At 37.2% G+C, this 14,602-nt stretch overlaps 1 protein-coding gene across 3 annotated transcripts in view; it reads left to right on the top strand.

Moving 5' to 3' along the window:
* Positions 1–14,602, top strand: part of LOC105674645 (protein single-minded) — a 187,543-nt gene that overhangs the window by 53,713 nt on the left and 119,228 nt on the right. The gene's annotated exons all lie outside the window — the stretch shown is intronic.

The following is a 14,602-nucleotide window of genomic DNA, read 5'->3' on the forward strand; positions in this document are numbered from 1 at the left end:
CTCGCGCGAGATTTAAAGACCGTGACACAATGAGATAAATAAGAATAAAGGATGCTAAGTTTTCATACAGGGTGTCTTTTAAAAAGAAATCGATAGTTTGAGGGAGTGTATTCTTTGATCAGTTAAGAGATGAAGTACTGTTAAGCTTATTTGATTCGTAATCAGCTATGCATTCATCTAATAGAGAAGTGTAGAAACCGCAATCACTTTTAGACGATCAATCTGATACCATTCTTTTCAAATACCATTATTCAATTGAAGAATGCTTGCAATAAATAGTCCTGGCAATATTAATGCAATGGCTTAATAAAAATTGAATAATTTAATCTTTCAATAATATCCATTATTTTTTTTTAATGAATACGATATTCCAATGAACAAGCATAGTGATGTTAATTATTTGAAGTCACATATTCTTGGATGAACCGTCTTACTACATAAAAAGTTAACGCAAAATTCAAACGCGACGATTAACGACACTGTTTTATACGGCACGGTGATGTTGTTACGAATATATCGCGCAACCTGTACATCCTGTGCCGGATAAACGCTGCATTTATCGCGATACAGGAAGGTGTATGTTGTATTTGCTGTCATTCGCTTCGATCCGTCACTTCCGGGACTATCGAGATCTCTCCTGTCATTTACTTCCCCATCGACCTTCTTGCGGCACGCGTTTTTTTTTCTTAAATTACGATCACTCGTACGGGCACGTCAAAAGAAACGGGCTATATCCTATTAATTGCCGAGATACTTATCGATTGTTAATGAGGGGTGGGGACCGCGTAATTAACGAACGTTGCACCTGCACACTTCCAGTTTTGCGTAAAGCCTCTCGCGCGCGCGGCCCACATTGACAGATTAATAAACAGATACGTTATCTTGTGTGGCGGCTGTTGCTATCGACATGTCGCAAGATCACCCCAACTGATGCATTTCGTTTACATAATGAATATTGATAGTATAACTAAAAGGATAATTAAAAACATACAAAACAGTTTATCGAACACTACTCTCTTTATCGTATCAATAATTATTTATAGGATACTGTTTGCAAAACGTTTCTCAAAATTTCTTTGACTTTATTTTTTGGATTAGAAGCAAAAGAAACGCGGAGAATATTTCTCCTTCCGCCTTCAAGAATGATATTAATTGTTTTAGTCGTCAGATATTGTTATATGTATGTGTGACAGCTTACATTTTCACCGGACATGGAAGTTCTCTAACCAGTTAATCAGAGAATGGTAGCAATGTTTCGATTTACTGTTAGATAAATTGCATACCTTGAGTGGCCGCACGTGGAAGATGAACACGCTTCTTCAAATGTTTATCCAGAATGTCTATATTTAAACGTATACGTGTAATTAGATTTCGAGTTACGCAATGCACGCAGCCGGAAAAAAGCCGGAAAATGGCTAATGAACACAAAGCGGTAGATATTCCGTTCCTCTAAGCGATACAAAAACCTCTTCCGGTAAATAAAATGAATTAAGTATGCGCGCGTAGGAACAATTATTTCCCCGTGCGTAACCAACTCGCTGCCGATTCCCGTTTAAATTAACACAAGAGGCGATTAGTCAATGCGGAATGTGAAATGTTGATTTAATGAACGTAGATGTACGGTTTAATCTGCTCTTTTTCACATCGTATGAATTCGTTAGTTTAAAAATTTTTATTTAAAATTTTAAGGACTTAAACAAATGTCCAACAATATTATGCAATATATTATATATGCATAGTTGTTTTATTTTATTTCATTTTAAATAGTTATGACGAAATTAAAATAAAAATTCTATTGTTATAAAAATGTTAGTGTTTAGTAAACGTAATATATGTTTGAAGTTTATGTAAAAAGCTTTTAACTTTCTTGCATATTTCCAAGAAATATTTACTAAATTATGTTGTACACATTCGTATCTGAAAACGCACGTCGTGGCGAGTGACACGAGTCGACTCCTCCCAGCGGGAACGAAAAAAGATGACCAGACGCAGGATACCGGGGGGAACACAGGGTGCGTTTTCATACAAAATAACGAAAGCTCCTTCCGGTATTGGACGACGTAATACGCCGGTGTGCGAAAGTTCTCTCCGCCCGGTAGGCGTGGTCGGCTGCCAGGCTAACCCTACAACGCACATTCGCCGACTGTTTACGTACCCGACGCGAAAGCGTCGCGAAATGCAAGTCCCGCCCATCGGCCGGGTGATCGACCACTCGGCAGAGCGATAACAAAAATATTTTTCCATTTTTTGCAAAGACGGCGCACACCGAAAGCTCCGCTATCGACACCCTTAACTCTGTTTACCGCTGGAAGTTAGCTATAATATCGGAGATCTGCCATGCACGTTAAATTATAGAATTTAGATAGGCCATAGAAGGTGATTTTTTAAAATTTATGTTAGTATACAATTTTTTTAAAGAAAAAGGTTCCTTGTGTTTAGCGAAGTTGAATTATTATCGATTATACATCTTAGACTTGACAAAAATCAGATGCACATACTATGCCCTACATTAATATGTATTTTCAGTCAGTTGAAAACTGTTTAATTAACATGTGTGTTGTTAATTTGCAATGTACATTTTTTATGTCTTCCTTTCTCTATTAGAAATAATGTTAGGTGAATCGCTCAAATATTAGAATGTAAAACTGAGAGTTTAAGATTTCTCTAATTCATCTTCTAATATACATATATCGCTCTATTTTTACAATTCGGGACAATAAAGCGTGTGCGTTATTCAAATATGTCGGTCTCGAGAAAAAAAGGGCGTTGTTACCTCTTTTGAAATATGGTGGAGAAAAAAGGCAGGCAATCAGTGAAGGTAGAGAGGGTTGACATATTGAAATAGGGTTCAATTATACTGTTAATTACGCTAATTAGAAATATGTAATTATCAGCGGCCGGTATGTCGATATAATGGAACGACTTATCCGCGTATGTGTACTGTCGAGTATAATGGTTCGACCCTGCCAGTACAGTGTCTAAGTTATTATTTTCTATGTACGATCGTATGTACATAGGCGTCCATGTAGATACGTAGCATGATGTAACGCAGGTAGCTTGTCGTATGTGTACACGTCTCTCTGTATGTGCTGCTTATTACGTGAGTTAAAATGTGCCGCACGTTGATAAAGCGTTTTAAATGCAATCATTAATTTTGCGTTCCTATTACTGCAATTAGAATTTGCATTTTATAAATATGCAATTTCGTAGTGGCACTAATCCACACCTTGATCGCGCACTCCTTTTTCTGTTCTAATCCCATTTAATCTTGCCTCGTTCACGGTATCTCTTCTAGCTTTTAACAGATATGACATTTGAATTTTATTAATAGTTATTTATTCGGAAAAAGTATAGGAAGAATAATCTTTAAATTTACATCGAGCATTACGTGAATATTTTTAATAAAAGGATAAGGATTTTTTTATTTTGAAATAATTTTGAGAACTCTCTAATTTTTTTTTCTTATATTAAATATTTAAGTTTTTATTTAAAGTGGCTATGACATAAGCAAATATATCTAATTAAAATTTTAAATGTTTATACAAGATGTCTTAGATTTCTTATATTTTTTTTTATGTATAGATTTTTTGACAAATTTTAGACTTTTTTATTAAAAATATTATTATACAAATATATTATGTGCAACGGATAAAGTATCTTTTGCTTAGTATTTCTATCAAACACAAATAAAAATTCCGACCATTTGTTATATGATACTATTTATTACATGTTACTATTTTAAGAACACCCGTTAGGAAGGCACGAGCACTGACCGACTGCCTCGACCATGAAGCTTCGAATTAGCGATTCTGAGTATTTCAAGACGCGCGACGTCAAGTGTATGACGAGTACTCGTTGTCCAATTTCGTTAAATCTTTGATCTCACCGCGAAGCGAACAGATCTTAGCAACAGACCCTTATAATCTACGCGTCCACATGTTCTTTTTATTGTGCGACTTAAAAATTATTGGCACAATATGATATTGTTTTGTTTCAATTTATTTCACTTTGTTAATTTATCCATATTCAATCGCAGATATGCAATGACAAAAGTGAGATCCAAGTAATTTTTTTAATAAATGTAAACTTTTGCAATATATCGTAACACTGACTGTGCATTGATCGTGAGTTTAGTATCAATCATTTAGTATTGATCTGTGCATATATACTCAATTGAATTATAAATCGTAAACTTTTCGACAGCCAATTATCTCGAATGCAACACGTAAATTCCACTGTATAATATAGCATCGGTAGAATATTCGAGAATATTGTTCGAGGAGATTCCGATCGTTAGGCTACTCTTCGAAGAGAAATTGATGGTCCTAATTATCGTTCCTATTGCAACAGCGAGCGATGCCACACATGCCAAACGATCGCGGCGAGAAACTGTTTCCATTATTCAAACGCCGTGACAGCAAATCGTATACGGTGTGCAGAAATCGATGCTAGTTGCCGTCTCTACTATGTAATCGTGAGAAACTGGAATTGTTCAATCACGCGCCGGGAGCCGCGAGATCGATGCAATTGCATCGTCGTTGATGTCTCAGACCCGCATTCGTATCCCGCATTTAGCGCTAAATGTGCCCATGCGATTCTCAACCCATAATAACGTCGCATGCGATCTCCCTAATACGTGAACCTCAGAATCGAATAGCTGCATTTAGTGATATGCAAATTTATAATTAGCGGAAAGGAAAATTTTCAGTATGTATTGGGAGTATTAGAGATCATAATATTGGATTACGATGTAAAAAGCTTAATGGAATAAAAAGATGTGCATGTCTCATTAACTGAAGAGCTCTGGAACTCAACGACATCATTCAGGCTCGGATTTACTCTAATTTACTGGCGTGGCCGAGGTGAATTTCATTCTTACGATCGGTGTATTAATATCCCCGCGCACGGTTGCAGCCGCTGCAGCCGAAACTAAAGGAGCAAGAACGACCGTGGGATTCGCGTAAGGGATCCTCGCTTTTGCCTCGCGCGTCTGCCCTCTGCTCCCACCTTCAACTGCTCCTCTCTTCAATCTCCGCTTAATAATTGTTTTTTGCACTCGTGTTTACGAGGACGGGCCAATGATACGCTTTACTCGTGGCGTTGATTGCTCTGGTGCGCGCATCTGCTCTTTCGATGTCAGAATTTTACGTATCTCGCTGCTATTCTTTTACGCGTGCTCACAAAATTATATAAATCGAGATTTATTTTTCTGCACAATTTGTTTGATGTTGTGTATTCGATATATGAAAGTATGATCCGAGAGCTTTAACATGAAAAATTGAAAACTAAATTTTAATTTTTGGAAAATGTATCTGCCTTTAGTTGCTATTCAGCTCATATTTGCATTTCACTTTAATAAAAAAATATTTGCAAAAAATTATTTACTAAAATTTTAAATGCGATTATCAAACTTTATCATCGTTTGAATTAAATGGCTCGAAATAATAATTTTGTATTTTCTAATATGTCTTGGTCAGAAATATATTGTTTTAGTTTTCTCAAATAAAATATTGGATAATTTGTGATCGATAAATGCGAGTACAAAATTATGCGAAGTAATGATTATAAAATACTTGCATATAACAGAAAAGTATCATTTCTGCCAAAGTAAAGTACAAATGTTACCAAGGTCGAAGACGATGACGTACAATCTCCAGATCAATAATACCGATTCGCCCCGGATCATTTTCTGTTTTTAATTATACTTAGGTTAGCCGAGGTTAACCCCATTAAGGTTTGCGATGCCGTAAGATGCTACCGTGATCTTTATTTCGTTTCTCTGAGATCCAATTACGTCCGTTTACGTTAAAGATTTTCGGGTTTATTGCTTGACGTTGTGAAACATAAAGAATAGGAATTTACGAGAAATTAATAGCTTTATAGAAAAATACCGGCCATTCGCTCGGCCGATTCTCGTTTATTCTGGACGTTTACATCCTGAAAAAAAGTAGAGAAAAAGAGAGGAAGTCGAGGCTCGTTGATATAAACTGCTCGAAAGCTGGAAGAGTAAGAGATAATCGCTAAACGAGCGGCAGTTAGTCTTACGAGAGTCGATGATCCCGCAGCGTGGTAGCCACGTCGAAACTCCCGCGTTTAGAAGCCTACTTAAACCGCAGTTTTGCCGGTATTCCGCGGGTATTTGTGTTTACCTTTCCGGCTTTCGACAGCTCGTTTGAGTATCTTCGTTTCGTCGATTACGACCGGTTGAGTCAACGACGAAGTTCCGACGAAACGTCGACAGTACTGTCTGTAATTGTCAACTCTTTCGTTTCTCAATGATTTCGAGTGAAACTTTTTGAGAACCGTGCGGCACTTGACTTGATTATCAGTTGATAGTTTTTTTTTTTTTTTTTTTTTTTTTGCGATTGTCAAAAACTACAATTGATTTGCTGAAGTAACGAATAGGTCGATTAATTCACAAGTGTAATTAAAAACTAATTTGGCTAACACAAAAAAGGATATGCTTAAAAAATGTTTATTTACTTGCTAACAACAAATAGTGAAAGTTGCGAGGATTTAGTGAGCGACTTACAATTAGTACTGTAAGTTAAACCAAATTTATAAGTACAGATATAAATTAACTTGATGTCGCTTATTACTTTTTTGTTTTGAATAATTGGACCGTATTTATGAAATATTTTTGATTAATTAAGGCATTAATTTGGCCTTTGTGAACTCGAGTCTGCCAAATGTTTATAGGGAACAGTTTAAGTTATTAACGTTTCAATCATTCCCGAGTTTTAATCGTAATAATGTCGATCGCGAGCATTTTATGAAGAAGAAAGTGAGAGGGAAGAAACGGAATGCGGCGTTTCTCCCAGAGAATCGGAGGCAGCGCAGCTACCGCTGAGATAATATGCTAATTTCTTGACAAGTAGGTAAAGCACGTAGGGGATCAGACCATGCTAACCACACAATTCTGTTGAATCGGTAATGGTTATGGCCGTTAATGGCCACGTATTTCATGGCCGGCCGATCATCGTTCAGCACACGACTGACTGTCCCTTCTTTTCTACCCTTTGCGCTTTTATACTCGCCTCGCGATAGGTTCAGCAACAGATACAAAGTATTCGTTCTTTTCTTCTCTCCACACGCAGTTCCGATCGTTGTTCTCCGGCTAACGCGATTTTTTTTGTTTGTGAAACGAGATCAAAACGCCGTGAGAGAAATTAAATTCTCCGTTTCTTCTTTTTGTGTTGCAATTATTTCGAGTAAAACACAAAGAACTTTATAAATTAGTTCGTACGGGTTTTTTATAGACGAATATATTTTTCATATTGTACTCTTTAGCATTTTATATTAATTAGAAAAATAGAATGATAATTTAACGACTTGAGTCACCACGCAACCACACAATTTCGTTTAGCATCAAATACGTTTTACATCTTCACGATAAGAAATTTAAATTTTGCAAATTTTGATTAGAGCAATAATGTGTTTTGATGAGATTCGTGAACTTCTATAATATTTATATCGTCATTGCGTATCAGTATTGCTATGAAAAAGTAACAGCAGCAAATGCTGCTGCATTCTAAGTAGAAAGAGAAGTAGGCGAGATAAGACGGTGAAAACATTACATTAAGAAGTTAATAATTTTTATTATAATTATAGTTTAGCCATCAGATCTTTTAATATATCTCACTTGCAGCCAGCGAAACGTAACGCTTCGGTTTCGGCCTTGCACAGAGGTTGACCCGCGCAGCCCTCGGCCTTAATAACTTTTTAGTGCGACGGCAGTATCTTTCGAGTGAGAAATGCGAGTTAAGTGCTCCACCCTATGTGTATATCGGGCCACCCCGAGTAGTGTATCTGGGTCCTTCGTTTTGCGAGAGAGTCTCCGGCCAGCCGCAACGACTCGCTCTCTAACCAATGAACTCGCGCGAGTGCCAGTGTGCGGTTACCGATGTATACAACAATTATTATTATATCATTCCGGGTGTCAGGAGGTCAAGCGTGCCGCGACTACGTATAGGCATAATATCGGTGCCTATTGAACGCGCGCCACGTTCTTCTCCGCCCCACGTATATGGCCGCGATACGTAATTATCCGGCGGGCTGCCTCGCCCCGATATTTATGGGATCGAGAGTGAGAGATCGAAATCGAATCGTGCCCGGGCAGTCCCATCTGCCGATTCAGTCCGATCTGTCTCCCGAAACGCGCGGCGTATCTACGAAATCGCGATCGACTTTCACTGCCGCGGAGTTTCGGCTATTTTAACGGGGGATTACTTGATATGTAAAAAAATATACTAAGTTCATGGAATTAAAATATTTTCTTTATAGAACTTTATAAAAATTTTCGTAGAATTAAACCAAAAATTTGCTTTGCTTTTATAGAACATTGTTGTTATAAAATAGATGTTGTATCTTACATTGTCTGTAAATAATCAAAATTAAAATATAAAGTTTTACTCTCTTGCTTAATATTTATTATATTCTGCAAGCTAATGTAGACAGAATAAAATCAACATTAATATGATAATAGCGTAAAGTGTAGCATTGTAAAGATAAATCGAACATTCGATTTTATCCATGCGCGGCACTCTTCATTATGACCTCTCACAATCGAGATACAATCTGACCCATTTCCATTTCCATTCATTTCCTTCGCTGCGACTGCAATTATTGTTTGCGATGCGAAGCGAGATTCGGGAAAGGTTTAAGGAATTGAATATTCGGAAGAAGTGTACCGTCTATCCTTTGTAACGCGTTATCGCCTTCCTCTTTCTAGCTCCTAGTTCCGATTCGGCCGCTCGATTAACCGGTGTGGTCGAGCTCGCCCCAGCACTGGTTCGCTTTCTTCTCGCAGTTTCCCACAGTCGGTTGATCGGCCACCGCCGACTAATAAAATCTGTTGTTATTAATATCGCATTATTAGGACTGACTGGAGATTTTTAACGTTTACGATGGTTCTCTCTTTCCGGGAAGAACGCGCAGTCGTGGCCGTAATGATCGCTTGCCGTAATGATCGCTTGCCATCGAGTATCTTAGCCGAGATTATCTTTTGGATATCTGTTAGCAAATAAATGTTTCATTATTTTGCAAATAATATTTTATATATATAAATGTCGAGATAATGTTTCTCTACAAACAAACCTCAACAGTATCTGATTTGATTGTAATGAAATACAAAATATTTTTTAACAATAAAATATTAAAAAATGGAAGAAAATTATGACATGAAAATTTTGGGACACTCTCGTAATTGCTCCGGTTCAATGACAGTGGCGAATTACGTGTATGTAAAAGTCGCGTCGCGGCGGTGCTAACCTATTGACCGAAGACCGAATACCGATGCATCACGCGATGCACGATGCACTCGTGGTCATGTAAGACCTTGAACCGATCGGGCAAAGAAACGCGCACGCACTGCTGATGGGAAGGACAACGGTTCATTGGATCGCATGTGCCTTCATCGTGGAACAAAGTGCACGCGGGTGCGCTCATTCATTCATTTACAGCGTGTATAGATACCGAACCGTTGTGTACAATGACGTTTTAGTTTGTCGAGCGCTGTTAGGAGATACTGCGGTATTGTTACTAATGTATTAATAGACCTTTGATGAAGGACTCTTAGGAAATACAGTTGCAGCTAGTGGATGGTCACTTTCTGCGGTTTATTTGTCGCGAGAGAAATCGCGCAGTAAACATATATATATATTGAAGTGCAAATGCCATTTACGGTATGGAAAATGATGATTTGCAACACGCTAACGTGATAAATGTGGAGAATATTAGCGTAACGCACGCACGCACAGATCTTTAATTTTCTTCTGTGTTTATCCATCTCTCGGTGTGAATTCCGCATAATTGGAATTTATGTCATAATCCGCAAGGCTGTTGTAATCACAGATTGCTACCTACAAAATTACTTTTTAGAATGGAAGGACTCTTTTTTCTCTTTAACAGCAGTATGAAAATTGTTTATAATTCATCTCAATTATAGTAATAGATTCATATTATTAATAAATATTGAGTTATTTTTATTAAATTTGGCATAATTTAATCATTTTTTATTAAGATTTAATTCACACATTACTTTTGTGTTCAATAATAATACTATTTTGAACATTGAACATTAAGAACTTTCGTAATATTCATTTCTGGCACCCGCACTCTTCTTTACCCGAAGTATTCGATACTGCCAATATGTACGACGCCGAATTCGGTGCTCTGATTCCACCGATAACTAATCGGCCATCGAGAAGTGTAGGTCGACGCAGCACGCAAGACGCATCCGTGCGCGGTGTGCACCTACACGTGAGGACCTTGAACTGACAGGACGATTGACGGAAAGAAACGCACGCACGCACTTACTCCCGACGGACGAACGGGCAGGGACGGACAACAACGTTCAACAAGGTTCATCAGCTCTTCGCATGTCTCCTGGGTCTCGAGCAGGCACGGATAGATTTACGGGGTCGACGCTACGCTGTGCCGATGCCGCCGAGGTTGCACACTTATTTAGACACACCTCGTGGTTCATTCACCAGAGCAGCGCTCTGCTGCGCACGGATGATAGCGTGCCGCAGCAGGCGCTAGCCTGTGTGTGTATCTGTGTGTCGGTTAGGTCAGGTTTTTAACGGTCACGTGATCACGTCATCGTGCGTGCACCATCCCGGAATGGACCACGCGAAGCTACAACGTCGAACGTCACGAAGACGCTGTAACCGGGCTTTGCGCGCTTCCGTTTCGACTTTTTCTCTTATTTTGTCTTTTTTCCCCTTTTTATAGCGATATATTCGTTCGATCAGCGAATCGGCCAAGTCCAGATATTCCTGAAAAAAAAAGAAAAAAATAATCAAAAATTGTAGAATTTTATTATATATTTATACATTAGATTTGAATAATTGAATCGATGAGATTAAAATCTGTCAATTTTTTCAATACTTAGCTCATTTAGATGAATTTTTATAATAACGCTGCTTTTAATTAGTCGTAATTAAAAAAAGGAACATAATGTAATACAAAGTGGACATTTAAGAGTGATCGACATCCTCCTTTCTCCGCGACACATTACGCTCCACTGGAAATCACTCAAGGTGAGCAGGTGCTCTCACTTTCGACTGCAAGTGCAGGAAGGGTATCGTTTTAACGGTCGATCATTAATTTCAGTTTTAAAGTGGTAACGATCGAGCCGATCTCGGTAATAACAATGGCACTAAAGGCGAGTATCCAGTCGCCGGAATTAATTACAGATTGAAAATGTTTCCCGTGAGACTGAAATGTATCATTCGCTAATGTTAATTCAATTCAACTACTATCGAGGATATCGCCCGATTATCGCTAATGAGCGTAATCTTTGTTCGAGCCACAAACTGGAAATTATATGATATAACTACTTCAATTGAAAAAAGGAGACTAAAATCGTATTGAAAAAATCAATTAATAAAGATGTTAAAAATTAAGAAAAAAATGTGTATTCGGTTGTTTGAAAAATTGTTCTTTTAATTTTATTTGATGAGAAAAAGTAGAAAGCTTTCCAAATAACTTACTATATTTAAATTTAATGAAACATAGATGAGATATTGTAATCAATGAGATTTCTTAGATCAGCTCGATACATTTTCATCCGAATTTTGCGATATCGCGGTTCGAAATTATCGTCGTTCGATGCGCGCTGTCAATCAAGCGCTTAAAAAACGAAACTTATTAGCGGTGCGTTTAACGTTTGACATCAAAGGAATGGATTTTGCATATTAAAAGGAGAGGCACTCGTGTTCGTCGAGAAAACATCGAACTTTCGGAAGCTGACGAGTGAGCAGGTCTTTCGAAACTCGGAGGTCGGCATGGCGATTTCGCGAGTATCGAATATTAAAAATAATCTCGTTGAGATACGAAACGACCGGGTATTACTATAAGGTAGCGGCCGCGTGCCCTGATAATCGAGGAGTTAGTCGTCGCACCTGCCTGGTGCGCTTCGCGGAGCCGGTATACGCGGTAATGCTCCACCCCGTTCCGACGAGAACGGAGGGACACGCGGAGAAGCCGGGAGATGGAATTACGATGTGAGCCTGCACCTTCGATTCCGGGAGTAATTTAGATACGAGAGAGTGAGTCAGGGAACGATCCCGCCATTGAAGAGAACGGAGACGCGCGAGCGAACGACTCTTGTTTTCGATAACCAAATATGCAATTTTATCCGACCACGTCGCGATCGAGATATGGCGAAAGACCAAAATAATTATTATCATCGAATTATTTACAGTTGTGGCTTACTATGAGAATAATTTTGACACCGGTCGAATTATTTAAGGAGATGTGCTTGCGAAGTTATCGAATACGCATTTGCATAGAAATGGTGTTTTATGAATTTAATGATATATTAACGTGACAAACATTTTCTTTCATAATTATATAGAATACATACATAGAATTATATAATACGGGATATTGTTGTGTTTGTAAGCCTTCTGTTATCTTTTATCTTTCAAGATGCAAGCGTAGAATTGCTGATGTGTGGAAATGAAAAGTAATCTAAATCATTTGTATTTGTTTATTTCTTTATCAGTAACATACATTTATGTGATTTCAATCGCTATTGTAGGAATCCACCGTCTATCTACGTGCATATCTTTCTATCGGATATCATTAGCATTTAGGGTTTATAATTTTAAACAAGTTTTTCTTTCATGCATACAATATATGTGATGCTATCAATTCAGATAGGATAACACAACCAACGCGTTTTCCACTATATAAAGTACCGGAATGAATGCAATATGTATTATTTCAGTAATTATATATCGTATATGTGCCGCGCAATTATCGTATAGCATAGTAGTTATTTGTTTTGAAATTCCAAAATACTTACATTTATACATGAGATAAATACTCAAGAGTGTAATTTTCCTGGTTCTAGTTTTTAATATATCAAAACATTGAATAACATATGTTTTTATCTTTATAGAATACGCAATATAATAAATTAAAAATTAATTGAACATAAGAAATTAAAGGAAATTTCCACTACATATTTTTAATAATTTTTTTAACTATTATATAAATACTAAGAATATTGAAATTCGATTAATGTAACGCATCTTTATCTAAATATATTTTATTCAATTTTTTGACAATTAATGTGCTTTGAAACATTAGAAGGGATTTTATTTTCATTTCTTTAATTTTGTTACACAATTAACTCTTATTATTACAATTCTTGTTAGCTCTTTTTCAATTTACGTACGAAATAACCCTTTTAATCGGTAACATTTCTCGGTCTTCTGTTAAACCGGTGCGCAGTTATATAAGCAGCTAAGCTAGTGGATCTCAAATCCGATACGCCTGCGTCGAGGATGCCTCGATGTATCTCTCACAAACTGTGCAAATGTGGAATATATCGGCCGTAAGCCAGCCAGCTTTGCACGATGCCAGAACTATTGGATTATTCAAAGCGTATAAGCATGGCAGAGCTGCGGTTAGCAGGCATCGGTTTGAGTTTGTTGGATTCGGGATCAGAGTAATCTCGTTTGCCATCTCCATGATCCGGCCTATCCACGTTGACCGATGAGCAAACCACGCCTTTAGCAGGCATTATTATTCTTCAAAAAGTATTTTTGAAAAATTAAATTGCAATTGCTTGCATAATTCGACTTTTTGTCATTTCGATTAGACAAATATTGTAATGAAAACGTGGCAAAAATAAAATAATAATCCGAGCAATATATTTGTACACGTTTCACATTTCGCGGTCGCGGATATTCGATATTTCGATAGAATGTCTGCTAATCAGTTTGATCGAGTTTTATTTTATTTGGTCAAGTCGCATTTTGTGAGGATTTGACATTTACAGAATATTAAGCACCCCTAGTGTCTATTCAAGCATGTGATCTAATTAGATTGTTCTCGGGTTACTCTTGTGCGCGGTAAACCACAATCTTCTCATTTTTCGACCTGGGATTAAATGGAAATAAAATGTGATTTAGAATCCAAAGGATTACTAAAGAAACCCAAGAGATATGTTGAACATTTAGTAAAGATTAATAATGTTAGACATAAGTATTTATATAATATATGAGATGCATATTACAAGGGACGAAAAATCAATTTTATATTTATTATTTCTTTTATTTTTATATTAGAATTTTAGAATATTGTGTTTGGACAATTATATATACAGTTATCGAGCATATTTATAACTTTTACTTTAATTCAAATCTTAGCTTAATTGCTGCTAAAGCAATTATTTTGACAAAATAGTAAATTCAATAACTTAAAAATTTTTAAAAGCATATTTCATAGATTTATTCTACGTCTGTGTAATATTATAGACATCACATGGACATAAATGTTTTATGTAATGTTCAGTTTTTTTTTTGGAAATTAACCGTGTGAAAAGATTATTGTGCGATGTGCAGTAACGGTTTTTCTGCTTTGTCCGGAAATATTTTGAGTCGCTCGATTACTCGCCACCGCAAACCCGCTCAAGTTCACATTAATCGAATCTTTTTGTTCTCGTTAGCGAACGGAAAGCGACACCATTCCCGAATCCGAATCCCGGTGTGGCGAGGGTGAGAAGCTAAAAGCTATTGTAAAAACTCACGCAGCCGTACGTTTGCCAGAGTTCTTGCCCAAGATTAGGTTGCACCCTTAACTAGTT

Source organism: Linepithema humile, chromosome 1 (genome assembly GCF_040581485.1).
Source record: "Linepithema humile isolate Giens D197 chromosome 1, Lhum_UNIL_v1.0, whole genome shotgun sequence".
Classification (NCBI taxonomy): Eukaryota; Metazoa; Arthropoda; class Insecta; order Hymenoptera; family Formicidae; genus Linepithema; species Linepithema humile.